The sequence below is a fragment of the Thermobia domestica genome, chromosome 15 (genome assembly GCF_964235325.1).
Source record: "Thermobia domestica chromosome 15, izTheDome1.hap1.1, whole genome shotgun sequence".
NCBI classification, from domain to species: domain Eukaryota; kingdom Metazoa; phylum Arthropoda; class Insecta; order Zygentoma; family Lepismatidae; genus Thermobia; species Thermobia domestica.
In genome coordinates this window covers 69,306,657-69,323,595 of record NC_137468.1, presented here as the reverse complement: position 1 = coordinate 69,323,595, position 16,939 = coordinate 69,306,657, and the positions used below count along the sequence as shown (strand labels likewise).

Here is a 16,939-nt window from a genome sequence, read left to right as displayed (position 1 = left end):
AAAATATGAGTTGTATTAATATAAACAATGATTTGTCATATTGATGTCATGGTGATGGACAGCGATTTGCTTTCTAAGTTTATTTAGTAAATCCGTTCTATTTCCCTTTATATTTCTTCGCTGGGATGATATTCTTATTTCAATTTTTTATCACTAATTCCGAAAAGATTTGCCTAAGATATTGAACTTAGACGGACTTCTTTCTTTTTAAAAAAAATTATAGTGCTAAACTGTGGTCTCCAGTTCCTGTTCTGTGTTCTGGTAACATTGAATGTGTTTGTCGTTGTCGAAAATGGAGTGCTAGGTGTAGAAGTGTGTGATGAAATAGATATTTTTTTTTACGTTTAAAAATTAAAAAAAAAAATGTATAGATTTAATGTTATGGAGATATTTCTGCCAGCTAACATCTGATTAAGATAACGTTATTTTAACTTATTTCCATAGATTGTCACGCATTTAAAAATAATAATAAAAAAAAGAAACAGGAAAAAAAAATGATTTGTCAATTTTTGAACATCAAATATTATATTTTTTTTAAAAAAAAAATATGTAGTATTGTTGCTTTATCTAGGTTTAACTGTAATTTAACAATGACTTTACGACAACGTTTCCTGTTGTCGAAGACTTCGGTTTTAACATACAAGAATTATGATTCATATTAACTGACACAGAATCAGATCCATTTAAGCAGGGGCGTTACCGCAGGACGACCGAATTGGAAAATGTCTAGGGGTCCCGAAGATGAAGGGCTCACTTGTCAGAGGATAAAGTTTTTATTATATACAGTACGTAGTCAGGAACACGTTATTAACATTAAAAAAAAAGACGAAACACATTTACTTCCTTTCATTCAGTTTTCCGGAAGTATGCACAGTTTTCATTTTTTTTTTTCTGATCAGTCCTGCTACAACTGTCAGTGCGGAGCGCTATTTTCCAAGTTTGTAAGATAATTAAGAAAGCAACTTCAGGAGCCCCACAGGTTAAAAAAAATAATAATAATAAAATAAAATAAAAAAAAGGTTTAACACTTCTTTCCATCAAGGTTAGGAAGCTGGACTTCGAAGAAATATACAACTTTGTAGGAATCAAAGCAAGAAGAAGGGAAAATTAATTATAGAAAATGTTGTAACATACTACACCGATGAAAGCATTAACTTAAAATACATTATATACGAGACCTGTCTGAAATGTGTCCGGTCTTGAAATTTCCCGCGCACCAAAGTGATGCTAGGCCGGTTATCTACTGTGCGCGGAAAAATTCAAGGTCGGGTACTTTTAGAAGGCTTGCATATAGAGGGGCTCAAATATAATTCAATTATTATAAAATTTGTAGAGATGTCAATTGTCAATTATAGAAACCTGAAGAAGAGGACCACCATAGAAGTGTGGCAGGTTGTCTAGGAAGCACAAGATAACGGGTTGGGAGTCAAATTCTTCTTCTTCTTCTTCATCATCATCATCATCATCATCATCATCATCATCATCATCATCATCATAGGTAGTGTGCCATTATTTGTAGGTCATTTGCTGCAAACTGAAAAGCTTCCATACATACGGTCTTCAGCTATTCTCTTCATCTTCACATAAGGGAAAAAATAACAGAGGAAAGTGCAATTGGAAGGGGAATTTGACAGGGATATTGTCTCTCGCCGATGAAATCTAATATTTATCTAGAAGAGATATGCAATTTAATATATCTCTAGACGAGATAGTGAAGAAGGGCCTGCATAATGAAGACGGTATTTCGGTGAGAGGTAGAATGATTAGCTGTACGCTCTATGGTTTGCAGATAATATTAAGTTTGTTGCGGAGTCAAATTTCTGGTCACTATATTAAACGAAAAGAATTTTGTCTGGCCATAGCTCGAGATAAGGCAAGGAAGGTTTATAGGCCTTAAAATGGATATTATCATTGCTAAATTAATAACAGAGATTGGATTGAATTTGAGTTTAGCATCCTCTTCAGCAGAGAGGCTATATGAGACATGAACCTCAGCTTAACGTGGGATCCGAACCACATCAATTTCCGCCGGGAAATTAATAATAGGGAAGCATAAAATCAGCTAATTACAGAAAAATACAGTAGAACCCCTCTCGTCCGCTCTCGGCTGGTCCGCCATTCCGGTTGATCCGACCGTGCTCGAGCCAAACTTCTCCCGACTTGTCCGTGACTCACGAGGCCCATTGTCGTTTACTGCCGTCGGAGCATTGTTGTTTATTTACTGTTGCCGCTTGTCCGCTTTAATGCTCCGCTATCTTTTGTATCGTTTCTTTTGTTGTACGTATTTTCTGTACTGTACTATTCAGTTTTTAGTACATACTGATCGTTGGTTTAGTGCTAAAAATCAGTATTTCACTATATTTTCTGATAACCCGACCTTTCTTGCGTTCCGACCATACCCCCAGTCCCAAAGATGACGGATTAGAGGGGTTCTACTGTAGATTTATTAGCAGCACGAATACTAATATTGCTCTGAAACGTTTATTGATTTTCGTTCCTTCGTTATGCAGAGATGTTCCGTAAAAATGTGTATATACTTTTGAGAAGAGAAATTGTCCCTTTCACCCCCTCTCCACAAAGCAATCTTTTCTTTTGACTATAGTATTAGCTATTGAATATTGTTTGTCATCGAAAGACAGAAGTTTTTGATACTGACAAGTGGCTCTCTAGAGTGTAGTGACTGTTTTCTCTGAATGCAAGAACCAAAAGGAAACAAAAAAACACACGTTCTCTCTTATTGACCTTCTCCTTCCTATTTTGAGCAACGGGAAACCTACGCCTTCGAGAGCACCTGAAGTCATTCTCATAACTCACCCAACCACCTGCTTGTTGAGGCAATGAACTTCACGGGGAGATCTTAAGATACATATATCCTTATGCCTGTAAGGACAAACTACACACGAACAATCCAGGTAATTATTGTTGAGAACCACTCGTGCTGGCAAAACCAAAGAAATATTTTTGGACATCTTATATCAGTCAGTTCCTGTATCTGTATAGCTGGGTTGCCACACACAAGACTCACTCTTATATCAAACACCGATCTAAGTTATCCTAGATTAGTAGTTGCATCCAAGTCTTTGGCCCGCTGTACACTATAGATAAAAGTCGTGCTTAATTAAAAAGTTTAATTGTTTGCATTTAACAATTTATTTATTTATTTTTTGAGTTTGGCCAGCAACCATCCCAAACTCCATACCATATTCATATTCTTTATGCAATTATTTAGTCAAGGACTTCGTTATATTCAGCAATTCCGCAGGTGGCGATATCTACTAGCGTCAACCAGGTAAATGATAGCGCATGTAGTAACATCTATTAACGTGACTGTTTACTATTAGAAATTAGCACGACGCACTAAGACCTTAGCCGTTTATTACAAGGAATTGTCATTGTATCCCCTATCTATCTTCAACCAACATTACCTATCTCTTAAGCATGGTTGTATAACATTCCAGGATATCATGATCCACAGACAAACATATTACCCTTTTATTGTGCCAAATGTTCAACTTCTCTCTCCAAAATAATTTTAAACACACCTCTTTATCTTCCTTCCTTTAATAAATTGTTCTAACTATATTCATGAACAAAGGAAGTAACACGATGCTGTCGTGGAAGATAAAGACATGATTAGTAGGTAACATGACATACTATAATCCTTTATATACTGCACAAAACATACCATACTAACGTTACAAATTGATATACCTGTACAAAGACAATACACTAGAAAATCGTCGCAAATACAAAACATACATTCCGTTTAAAAGCAAGTTTAAGTCGCAAATATTTCAATTTTCTCTGAGCATGTTCTGTAAAATTCAGTTCTCTATATTGAAAAGTGGGTTTGGGAGAAGAAGGATGAATTAGTATTTTATGAAGAGATAACATACCCTCACTCTGACATCATTCGTCGAGTTGTAGAGCGAGAACGGGGAGAAACCTTTGAGATAGCCTGCGCTGTCAGGTAACCTGCAGTTAACAGTTTTGTACGCAGAATTTCGTCAAGGGGGAGTGTTTCAACATTTCCTTTAAGGACAAACGTGATTTTGTATATATATTTCTATATCTTTTTCATGTAAATGTTTATTTTTCCATATCTTGTTTAATGAGGACCCCCCCTTGCATACGCCAGTGAGTGTTAATGTCACTAAACCCAGTGACAATATCATTTACAAGAGATCGTATCCGACGATAAGTGAAACATCAATGTTTTTATTCCGAAGAGGAAATAATGAAATCACGCTAAATTTGGCCAATATGTTAAAGCAGTGATAGTCCCAGATGCTTAGTGCCATGTAAAGTATTCAAGATTTAGCACCAAGAAGCTAGAAGTGGCTTCACTGGTGTATTACGTCATTCATAGTTGAGCAATCTATATCAATACGAAGGAATGTGTTGAGGAGGACCAAAAAGCCAACCGACGACGAAAAATACTTAAAACACGAAAGATTACTTCCTTGTCCTTGCGAAATTAAGGAACTGTATAACCTCAAAAGAACGAACAGTACTTTTTGAAAGCTACATCAGAAACTTCAGCAAGCTTTTAGCAAGTTCATCTTTTGATCAATCTTTTAAAAAAATAAAAAATAAAAATAATAAAAAGGTCAGAAGGACAATATGACCGGATCGAAAACAAGAATGTATCCATCTACCAGGTTCTAATGCACTTTAGGAGAAGTAGAAAGAAAGAACAAACACACTACCTTTAGTAAAAACTATGTTGCAATGTAAACAGCTTTTAAAAACCTAAAATTACATCCATTCCCTTTTAATGCCTTTTAATTTATTTTTTTGTTTCTTACTTCCAAAGCCCCATAGGTGTTCACGGAACACATTACACGTTATTTTCCGAAGAAAGAAGGAAACAGAATAATACTAATAAACCGTGGTGGGAAAAGGAAAGGAAAAGAAGAGCCAGGAAAATGAGAAAACAATATCTTTTGTACTTCGCCGACAACAAGATTAGATGAAATCTTATTGAAAGAAGCCTGTTAAAACTACCATTCTCAAATCTGTAGTTGAAATAAACAGTCGCCAGCAAAAGTGGCAATTTCATATATATATATATCCCATTACCTTGTGATAACATCTTCAAAGTGTATAGAACAACCTAATCCTCTTACAGTTTTCAGAGGCTGTAATTCTAAATTCCAGTAAACTATATTCAATTCTCAATACTGACAAATTATTGACCCCCCCCCCAAAAAAAAACAAAAAAAAAAACGTGGAATCTAGTTTTGCTGCCGATTATTTTTTCAAATGTATTCAAAACACTTACTATCTGCATTCAATTTTCAAAGCATTGATGCCTTTATTATTGAATAAAGATATTTTTATTACTCTCTCAAATATGTAGAGCGGGTATTATAACCTTTTAAGCCACTATGTTCGTCTATACAAGGGAGGTTACAGAAGTTCTAAGCGTTACTATGAAAGAAATAACTGAGAGTTCAAGCACACCATTACACTTCAAACATAGCCCCTTGATAATTCAAACCTCTTTGTCCATTCATGTTCAAGTGAATTTGTGTTGCTTAAAAAAAAAAAAAAAAAAAAAGCTTTGTCAAAGCTATCCAAACTGGCACGTCATTACCAGTGTCAAAATGTAGAAAATTCTAACTTTTTCTTGAGGTTTGAGAAAAAAAATAAAAGTCTAAAGGTGCCAAATTGGGCAAATAAGGTGGGTGGTTGGGACCAATTCAAAACCGCAATAGTGTATTTCTGTCATGCTGACAATCGGCTTGTGGCTGGGAGACATTATCCTGATTGAAAAGTAAACCTTTTGGCAGTTTTCTACAACGTCTTTGCCGAATATGTTTATGCAGCTTTCGTAGGAAGTCTGCATAACAACCTACATATACTGTTTGCCCCTATGCAAGACAATATACCATCCCCACCCCTTCCATATGGTAATAAAATAATAATAATAACCATCAGTGTTCCTGCTTCGGTTACTAACTTCACCACCTTTACAGATGGGAGTGAGGTGTATCTACTGCTTGGATCTTTGGTTTGACACAGGTTGTTAATGGTTGATTAATTTTCTGAGATATTGTAGCACTGAACTGTTCGGTACGTTGGTATCAAATAGGGATAGCTACATTAATTTTCCCTTTCAAGTATGCAGTATGTTGTCAATGGGTATATTCTACTAGTGTTGAATGAAGATGGCATTAAATATAATCGAGACATGATATGTAAACCTCGGCTATGACCAAACTGCAGTGTATTTTTAAACTGAAGTGCGTGTTAAGATTCCGGTAATGCAAGAACGAGTTATTTTCGAGTTAGATACTACTCATAACGAACCTAGGCTTAGTATTTCGATTCTAGTAAGCATGCTAGATTATAAAGAAAGGCTAAAAGAACTGGCACAATGTTCACATTTTCCTTTATTTGAAGGATTGGAAATAACATTCGACCTCTAAACATAAATGTTTATTTTCTACTTCCCGTTAGCTCTTTGGAAATTACCAGAATCACAAAAATTACTTAGCCGTTTACACATTTAACAATATGTATTTTAAGACTAATGTAATCTAAAATGTAATGTTATTATAATCAAGAATATTTCACTATGGCAAAAACACTAAGTCATACATATGTCCTCAACTTCATGAACATTATTTTTAGAGGAGACACGATGACTCTTACTTCTGGTGTGTGGAGCACCTGATTCGATCCCCGATCAAGAAAGTTTATGGTAGACAACATTGTGTCCGTGGGTTTACTCGAAGTACTTTTGTTTTCACCCACACTCTCATTCCACCAAGTTTTCCATCACCGTTCACTTGCCTTAATCATGCGTCTCTCTTAGGGTCAAGGGCATAATCGTGGGACGTTAAACTGAAAGATTTCATTTCATTTGAGAATAATTTTTGAGGATAAAGCGAGCGGGGAATCAAAGAAATCTTATTATTGCATTTACAACGTATAATACCTAGAGCATATTCAACCAGAATTACGTTTGCTAATTTCATGTCAACCAGTGTTCGAGGTTTTAAATAGGTGATTTGTTTTACTAAATATACGTATAAATCCAATAGTGTGTTAGTAACGCAACCATTGTAATTCAAGAAAATCCTTTGGTTATTCTCTACTTAGGTAGATCTTGTTAATAAGTAAAGCTCGTACATTAAATTATACGGAATACCAATAGTTTGTAAAACAGTAAAAATAAATAATTGAAAACTGAAACGAAACATAAAACATCACAAAAGAGTTTATGCAACCACGCCTGAAACACGAACGGAAAGGAGAAAAAAGTCATTTCCGTCGATATTACACACAAACTGAGTATATTTCTTTTAACATACTAGCCAGCTGTATCATATGACACTATTCATATATGTGGGGGAAAATCGCAAATTATGCTCATCTTTAAATTTATATAACAAAGCAAGTAATATTTTGTTGTTTCTGCTTCCGATTCAGACAGATTCAAGGATTTCTTCAGCTTCAGACTCTGACACATGACATTTGGGGAATAACTACAAGTAGAAAATCTTTAAGGGCAAATTAACGACAGGGAAACTCCACAATGGGCAAACGTAACGCAACAGTTCAACATTTCTTTCAGCACTGAGGCTATATGAGACGTCCCGCACTTAAGTCAATGCTAATATATAACCATGTAGGAGCTAGTCCAATAATAATAATAATAATAATAATAATAATAATAATAATAATAATAATAATAATAATAATAATAATAATAATAATAATAATAATAATAATAATAATAATGTTCATGAGTTTGATGCTATATTCTTTCAGGTTTCTACAGTTTCAAAATATATGTAATTTACATTAACACTAATATTAAGTATTACATTATCTTAATCTCCAGTTTGAGTGTTTCGTCAAAAAAATATTTTAGTCAAGATGTGGGGAATGATACCAAATAAGGAAGTACAGTATACTCGTACTTCACAAAATGATGTATGTGATATGTATCAAGTAAAGTTTATTAAGATAGTAAGCAAGAAAAACAACTTGATTCTTGTTATTGTTCATTTTTTTAAATTATATTATTATTTTCTTTTTGAATAGCAGATTGTTAGAGATTTTTTTTAGTGTATCCAGAAGCTGGAGATATTTTTTGTTAGAGATTTTGTTCCAGCCAGACAAAGGTTAGAATTTGTTTCTTTGTTTTTTATAGCTACAATAGGCAGAAGTCCAATTTTTTGTTGATTGTTGCAACAACAAAAGTCATCAAGTTTTGTTTAATTTACCGTCCCATGACTATACTCTGAGGCTAATGGAGACGGTAATGGTGATAATGAATTAAATAATAATTAAGAATGCGGGAGGAAACAGGAAAACCCCGATAAAACTCATGCAAACGATGTTTGCCCACCAAAAAGCCTGTTTGGCGCGAACTGGAATCGAAGAGAGGGAAGCTATGTATCAGAGATGAGAGTTCTACAACTGAGCCACAGCGGTCTCCAATAGCTTTTTAGAGAACATATTTCGATATTACAGAAGTATTTCGTTGGATACTTGGATAAATCTTCCCCTCCCACCTTTTTTTCTCTCTCTCTTATTTTATTTTATTTATTTTAAAAGAGTGTCATTAATCTTTAGTAAATTTAAGGAAATAAACCACAATCTATGGCGTATTAGGGAGGAGAACAAATAATTTATTTGGAAATATTGAGCTACAAGTTTGTTATATTGTATATATTATTCGTGAATCATAAGGAATAATACGAAGCAAATAGCGAAATTATAGCAAATTATGGTCTAGAAGGATTTTTAAAAAAAGTGATAGAAGCCATTGTGCTGATCAACTAATATCCATCTGTCTCGCCATAGCCCTTTGTAAGCACTAACACCAAGAATAATATTTTATTTTCTTTTTCTTTTTAGTAAATAGGGAAAAAGTAAAAATATTGTACAGAATTGTGACTTTATTAAGGTCAATATTTGTCTCGTTTTGACTTCAGAAGCCTATGTGAGTCACTGCATTTCTTACTCTCTTCCAGGTGAAAGTGGAAAAGCCTTGAAAGAAAGTCAAGGACAATTCCTCTTCATTCACTTTCGTTTACATCAGAATAATGTATGACATAACAGAACTACGAAGTTAACAACACTATGTTTTGTCACGTGAATGAACTTTCAAGTTTTAACATTAAAAGAAATTGGTAGATTATTAGCGTGGCGACGCAGAAGTTTGTCAAAATGGGAGTTCAAGTTGCCAAGTTCATATAATTTCGGGTCTTTTTTGTATACATATCTGAATACGTATACTATAATTGGGCATCTGCCAGTGTGTTAATAAATAAATACGATGAATGTCACAGCATTGCGAGCGGTGATAATATTTAGCAAGAAATCTAAGCAAACGGCTAGTACTCGCCGAAAAAAAAAATGTATTATTCTAGGAAGCACTTTCGGAAAACTCTATTTCATCTTCAGTCTAGACCAAGTTCGAGGAGGATTTTAAACATGGGGGAGACATGTGGATAGGTAAAATGTGGTTAAAATGATGTTTCGCATTTTTAAATGCGTTTAACCATTTTTTTTTTTTTACCTATCCACATTTCTCCCTCATTTTTAAAAGCCTCCTCGGACCGTATCTAGGCTGAAGATGGAATAGAGTTTTCTGAAAATGCTTCCTAGAACAATAATTTGGTTTTTTGCGGCCAGTATTAGCCTTTTGTTTAGATTTCTTTATTATTTCTTTTTCATATCTTGCCCAAGGAGGTTAAGACCATGAATCCACCCTTATGTATGCCACTGGATTATTATATTGTGTATAATTCACAGATAACTAACTAGAATCCCATTTGTAACATTTCAACTATTGTATAGGCCATTAGAAAGAATATGATGTTCTAACTCACTATTAAGGATATTCCTGATTTGTAACTGTAAGAACATCAACAGCGGATTTTTAAAAATCTTTCTGTTCAGTCGTTAGAAAAAAAAATGATAGTGCTTCTTAAACAGGGTGACATGAGATTTGCCAGTCCATACATATTCTGGTGCTGTTATGTGTATGTCTCCCCCCCCCAAAAAAAAAAGAGAGAGAGAGAGAGAGAGAGAGAGAAAGAAATTGCTAAATTACAGAATTATCAGCTTACAGAAAATATGTTAAGAAATGTAATGAGAAACTTGATTCTTTTAATATATGGCAAAAGTTTGTAATACACCAACCCAAATGTGCCGTAGAGTTTCAAAGGACAACGTACCATGATCGAAAAAAAATTGAGAATACACTATACAGAAAATACACTATAGTATTATACTCTATATAGAGATCATTCTTGTATAATATGGTTTAGAAAAGCTCTCCATGTTTTCCATGCATTGTTTAGAAACAAGATTCCAAAGGTGAAAAGAAGAGCTTAAATGTAAGCCTATCACGGTATTTAGCGAAGTATCGTTTATATGTCATAATGTAAAACGGTATTTTAATTATATTTAATTTTGGATTTAATGAATAATATCACAGAAAATGATGTATACTATTTTATGCATGAAAGGGATACATGTAAGTATTTATAATAACTAATTAAATTCCTGGCATGAACTCCAGATGGCTTAAGTCGTAAAGCTATCGATTTCAGATTCGAGAATGTATGGTCAGCAAAATGAATCGTTGAGTTCGAAAACAGGTCATCTCCATCGAAGCTAATTTGAGAGGAGTGACAAACAAAATAAAATTAGTCAATATGCATCTCACATATAGAGCTGTTTTCATTTTCGTACCGTAGAACTGATATTTTTCTACTTTCCAAAAATGAAAATAACCCTATATGTCAGATACATATTGATTAATTTAGTTTTGTTTGTCACTCCTCGCAAATTAGCTTCGATGGAGATGACCTGTTTTTGAACTCAACGATTCAAATGTATTCTGTCTGTTTCACATAATTTTACATGATTGCTTGCACACGAAAACTAGACATTGACAAGGGATCGAACTAATGACTAAGCCCCAGCATCGTCGTTTTAGATTTTGCTTGGGAAGGGGGAGACCTTAGATATCGGTAGATTTTCAGGCTTTTCATTGGCATGTATATAATTAATTTATGGATTTTTTTAAAATGTCGAGCTCAGCGAGGGGGCAATTGACCCTCTGGAGCTCCAAATGACGCCCCTGCTAAGAACACTAAAAGCAAGAGTATCCGTAAAGAGCATAATGTAAATTAGTATTTATCAACATCCACACTGTTAAAAATATTTTTTTTATTTGAGAAATCATTTTTTATCTGTGCACCGAGAATACCTTTTCTTAGAAACAAGAGTTAGAATGAGAAATGAAGAAAAGTAGATGAAGTTCTATAAAGCGAAACAAGAAAATATACTTTTACTTTCCTTATGAATGAGAATTGCAAATCTTGTTTCTAAGAAAATATTGTCTCGGTGCACAGAGCAGAAACGATTTCTCAAATTTAAGAAATTATTTTTAACAGTGCAGCTTCAAATATAGCTGCTGCAGCTCTTTAACAATTGAGCTAAAGATACCATTCAAATACTTGCTTGGTGACAATGGCTGCGGGATTCGAACCTGCAATCTCCAAACTGTGAAGCGAGAATTCTTATCATTCACCATTTACCTTTTTTCACTCGGTTAGAATCTACATAAATTCGAGTTGTATACAGTACAAAAACACTTCACGGTAGTCTTTCACATATTACTTGAAATATGAATCGAAACTACAGTGCAAAACCAGGATATCTCCATTATACCTAATGCCTAGAAATTATGATCGGATAATAATATTTGAACAAAACATTAACATACCTAAGTGAACAACTATTCAGATGATGGATAGTTAAATATTTGAACTTGAGGCTAAATTAAAGATATTTAATTGTTAAAACTTGAATAATTTAAATATAAGAATAGTCTCAGCTAATCTGAAAGTCATGCTATTAACAATTATAAGCTTCTGGAATGTTTACTTGATTGACTTGATTTTTAGTTTATCGAATCATCTTATTCAACAGCAGGCTATATGAGACGTGGAGCTACAGCTTAACGTGGGATCCGAACTACATGAACTCCCGCCGGGAATCGAACCCAGATCTCCCACACCAAATGGAATGTTTTTTCTTAACAACTAGGCTACTGGTCTTTAAATTATTCGGATAGCGGTCGCTGTTGGTCTGGTGGTCAGAGCGCACACTTTTCCCTCAGGAGGCCCCGGGTTCAATTCCCGGTAGGAGAGTATCGAACAAACTACAGTTACTTTAAACTGCTGGTATTGTTCTATGAAACCTCTTTGCCGATAAAATAACTAATAATTTTGTCCTATTATTCGACTGACTAACTGATTAATTGGAGTTTAACGTACCTTTTGATCATCAAGGAACCCGCTCCTTAAAGTGGGATCTGAATTACTATTCGAGATTTTATACGAGGCATATGCATTCACAGGATATCGCACCTGGAACCATGCTCCCATTGTTAAAATTTTCTAACTCAAATGATTGTTCAAAAAACTCATACTCACATTGTTATATGACTACGTATTCGAATATATAGCTGAAATTATTTTGTTTTGAATATTTGATTCGTTAGGTTGAAGTTCAGTAACCCTTTCAGCACTAGGGTTATACGATACGTGAGTCTACAGCTTAACGTGGGATCCAGCTCCCGCCGGGAATCGAACACGGGTTCCCCAAGCCGAAGACATATATGCTAACCATACAGTCACGAGGGAGCGTTTTTGAAAATTTGAATACGGAAATATTCATATTTTAACGAATTAAAAATTCTCCAATGTTAAATTTTGGGAGTATAGCTGCCCAATGGTAGATCACTTCCTCTCCAATGAAGGGTCCTTGGTTCGATCTCCGGTCATGTTATTTCGTTGAGAACAACATTGTGTCTTCAGGTTTTTTGGAAGCTCTCTCGTTTCCTTCCGTCTCTTGGGGACACGGTGGCTCAGTAGTGGTGCGCAGGGCCTCTGGTTCAATTCCCAGCCAGGTAAGTTTGTGGTACAGCGTGTCCGTGGGTTTTCTCGGGGTATTCGTTTCCTCCCACAGTCTCATTCCATCAATTCTTTCATCATCATTCATTTGCTTTTATCATCGTCTCCCTTAGCCTAAAGGGCATAATTATGGAACGTTAAACTGAAAGATAACTATCTGTCTCCTTTAGCCTAAAAGGTATAACCGTTGGGCGTAAAACAAAGAATTTCATTTAATTTCTCAATGTTAGTTCATTCTATGGAAATGTTCCACTATTTCAGCATAACATGAAGATTCTGGGAATCTACGTAAATACAACAGTTAAAAGCGTACTTACTCCAATAATCTCCCTTAAGTATGTGAGTTCGATTCCAGCTTCCCGAAGTAATGCAAGTGAAAGTTATGGTCCTGAATAGTGCTCTTAAAATTCGAACAATTCGAATAAAATTCAATATTTGAATGATTATTCGGGAATTAATTAATTGAACAATCATTCAGAAATAGTTATCCAAATAATTGTCGAATATTGAAAACAAATATTTGGATATTCAAATAACAAACAAAAAATATTCGAATGTTATTATTCGAAAAATAAAATTAACAGCATCAGTCCTGAGTATAAACTCTATATTTGAATGCTATTCTAAGAAAATACTTACTGTGCTTTAATTTAAACAGTGGCCAAATAAACACATAAAAGGCACAAAGGTCCTTTTTGAAATGTCACCGCCGGCACATGGGAATACACAAAAGTCACTCACGTGTACACATTTACATCAACACACATATGCACACACGTTATGATAATATGTATAGAATCCGAGTGTAGGTATTTTGTTTTTTCACTGTCCAACCCGTCCGTGTCTGTCTGTCAGTGTTCGCCGGTGGATAGGTAAACGTTAAAGCGCCTTTGACAGAAACACTCTCGCTTTTATAATCGCGACACGAAGAGCTTTAGAGACTGGCTTCTGCCCAACGGGGGTCGGGGGAGGCGAGTGACCCTGAACTTCAGTGATCGGTCGGACATCTACAGCGGAGTTCTGGTCCTAGTGCAACCTGGAATAACCTCACCTCAGCGCTCCAGCTATTCGTCATTCACAAATCTTCGTTTCCTTTTCTTCCTCCTCATTGCTCGGCAGGTCACCTGAATCTGATATACATTAGTCATAGTTGATATTGTACAGGCTCCACTTTATTACAGTCAGTTCCAGCCCAAGAAATGCTTCGTAATACACCTCAGTCGAATCCCAAGAGTAGTGAAAGCTCCATTTTCGAGTATTTAGAGGAATGTGGGGCACAATGTGCCTTATTATTCGTTCTAAAGTTAAACATATTAATGACAATTTTAATTCAATTCTTTTTATTTTATGGAAAAATAATAACCTTTCTTCTGTTTCCTCACTGGCAGCTCTTGAGGATAATCAGATCGTCACAAATTAAACTTTTATCGCTACAAGAAAAGAGAAAACACTTACTTGTAGGGAGAGAAATTTAATTTTTACCGAACTGACTTCCCTCAACAGCCGCCACTGAGACTAAAGAAGACAAGATAATTATAACTGTCAATGAAGCAAAGAAGAACATATGAAACGAAAAGAACAGGAGATAGAAAACATCGAAAAAAAATTCACGGAAACAATATTGTTCATCAGTAACTTAAGGAACCTACGATCGAACTTGAGATCTCTCGTATGAGAGAACACATCACTCTACCAATAAGTGCCATCTCTTCTATTATTTCTTCAAAAGTAAGAATTTCGATGTCTTATTAGAAACACGCAGTAGATTTTATAAGATTGTACTATTAGTACATACTGTGTGTTCGTTGTTATTCCACGCGTTAACTCTTGAATGAAAGTTTTTTTTTTTTTTTTCAATAGATGATTTCCTCGGTCTGTTTCATTCATGTAGTCAATTTGTTAACATCTTTAGGAGTAACGGTGGCTTTCCATATCCTGTTCAAAATCTATAACATTTCCTAGGTTCTATGCAACCATCACAGTAGCAAAGAAATGTTGGTAGCCTATAATAAAAGGATATGTAGTTTAATTCAAAATACCTATCCGAATATCCCATACATGGAATCATGTGATCCTCTTCACTGTCTTTAGCAGAGAGTCCATCTCTTATTCTTTCGTTTTCATCTGCGCAAAATTATTTTTATCTCATTTTCCAAAACGAGTATAAAGAGTCATATTACCCCATTATACTGAAATATGAAAAATAACTTGAACACTGACATTAATGCAACAATGCTTTTGTCTCTCTTCTCTAAATTAATCTCGCCTTACCCTAGTGAAAATAAATTACTACCAAAAGTCAAACGTAACGTAAATTAAGTTCTAGTTGCAGAGAAAAACGTAAATTTCGTAAAATAATAATAATAATAATAATAATAATAATAATAATAATAATAATAATAATAATAATAATAATAATAATAATAATAATAATAATAAAATAACATTGTGTAGTGATACTTTGTACACTTTACGGAGCACGTTAACTCGGTGTTAGAGCGCTCATCTTTGGCTCGAGGAGTTCCTGGTTCAGTTCCAGCCCAAGTACATTTTTGGTGGCCATCCTCCTCTCCCGCGTTGTCTTACAATTATTCAATTTTCTCCCACATCATCATTCCTCCAATTGTTACATGATTATTACCTTTAATAAAAGTTAATAAAAGTCATCTCCTTAACATAAAACTGGAAATTTGATTTCACTTATTTTGTCTACGTTAATACTAGAACAACTTTATACAAATGTTAAAATTCAAATTTTATTTTTGTATTCTTATTTATGTACAGTAAATAAACCTCTGACCGATTCACTACACAGTTGAAGCAACATACGGTATTATTGTACAGCTTTGTCATTATGATATTATCTTCGTCAACACATTATCACAAGTTTAGCAACGTATTTCTTCAACTTACTGTTTTACTGATTTCTGTAATACGTATCTGAAACAAAAATGTGATTTTGTGGCATCTGTATTGACAATATTAGTCGTGCTTGTGACGTAGCTTACAAGTAATTAATGCGTTCCTTACTCAAAGAAGTTTTTGGTTAGTTGTCGGGCTGATAGGATGAATAAAAAAAGAAAAACAGTTATATAAAAAAATACTAGTTGCATTTTATATGATGCTCTGCATATACTTACCTCTCTCTTGATGACTACAGAACAAGGATTGTTCGCCTGAAAGATCTTGATCTGTTTGATGAATAATTACCACTTCTTCCATTCTTGAAATAATTCTGAACTAGTAAAATCATCTCTTCCTTCTCTCATTGACCACCATCAGCAGTGATTAACACACTTGCACTTTCCACTTTCATCAAAATTCATTGCCGATACATTGTTGTATAATTTATTGATGGCCTGAAAGTAAAAGAGATAGATTGCATCATACGTAACAAATCTCTTTTTTTTTCTTATTTTGATTACCTCCTATGAAGCATATTTGTAGAATCTTCATAATTAACGGTCCTGCCGATCTTTTTCTCTGTTCTACAATAATCTTACTCAAGTCTAAAATCCCGTGTTGAGGGAAAAGAGTGATGAACTTCCCCTCTAAATATCCATAATTGTAGGATAACCTCATCATGGAATCTTTACTGTACGCCAGAAACGCGTCCGTCAGAAACCTAGTCGACTCCAAGCATTACTGAAAGACTCCCCTTTCCCCCCCAAAAAAAAGTGCTTAACGTTACTCAGTACAATTCTGACCACTTTTCTTATTTTGTAAATACAAAAATACCCCAAAAACAACTGAGAAAATTCGTATCGACGTTTGGCAATACTGTGTATAACCTTAATACAATTGGCAACAAGTTGGAATGTTATTCTAGTAATGATAGCAACATAAGGTTGACATCATGTGTTGACAGCGTGTATGCTGATTGTTAGGGACAGCTGAATAAACTTTTTATTATTTGACATTTCAGGAAGAAATGGATGTAAAGGATGGACAGAGCCATGTTAATAGATTTTGTTGTCGACTGAAGA

The 16,939-nt window shown here is 34.6% G+C and overlaps 1 protein-coding gene across 4 annotated transcripts in view; it reads right to left on the bottom strand.

The window, feature by feature from the left end:
- The window catches only part of Cht10 (Chitinase 10), a 145,330-nt gene extending 131,416 nt beyond the window's left edge, over positions 1-13,914 (bottom strand). For 3 of the 4 annotated variants that reach the window (XM_081739754.1, XM_081739755.1, XM_081739756.1), the window contains exon 1: positions 13,593-13,914. The gene's annotated coding sequence lies outside the window, so the exon portion shown is untranslated. The remainder of the gene's footprint in view (positions 1-13,592) is intronic. The other variant, XM_081739758.1, reaches the window with a different exon arrangement.
- Positions 13,915-16,939: the final 3,025 nt, after the last annotated feature.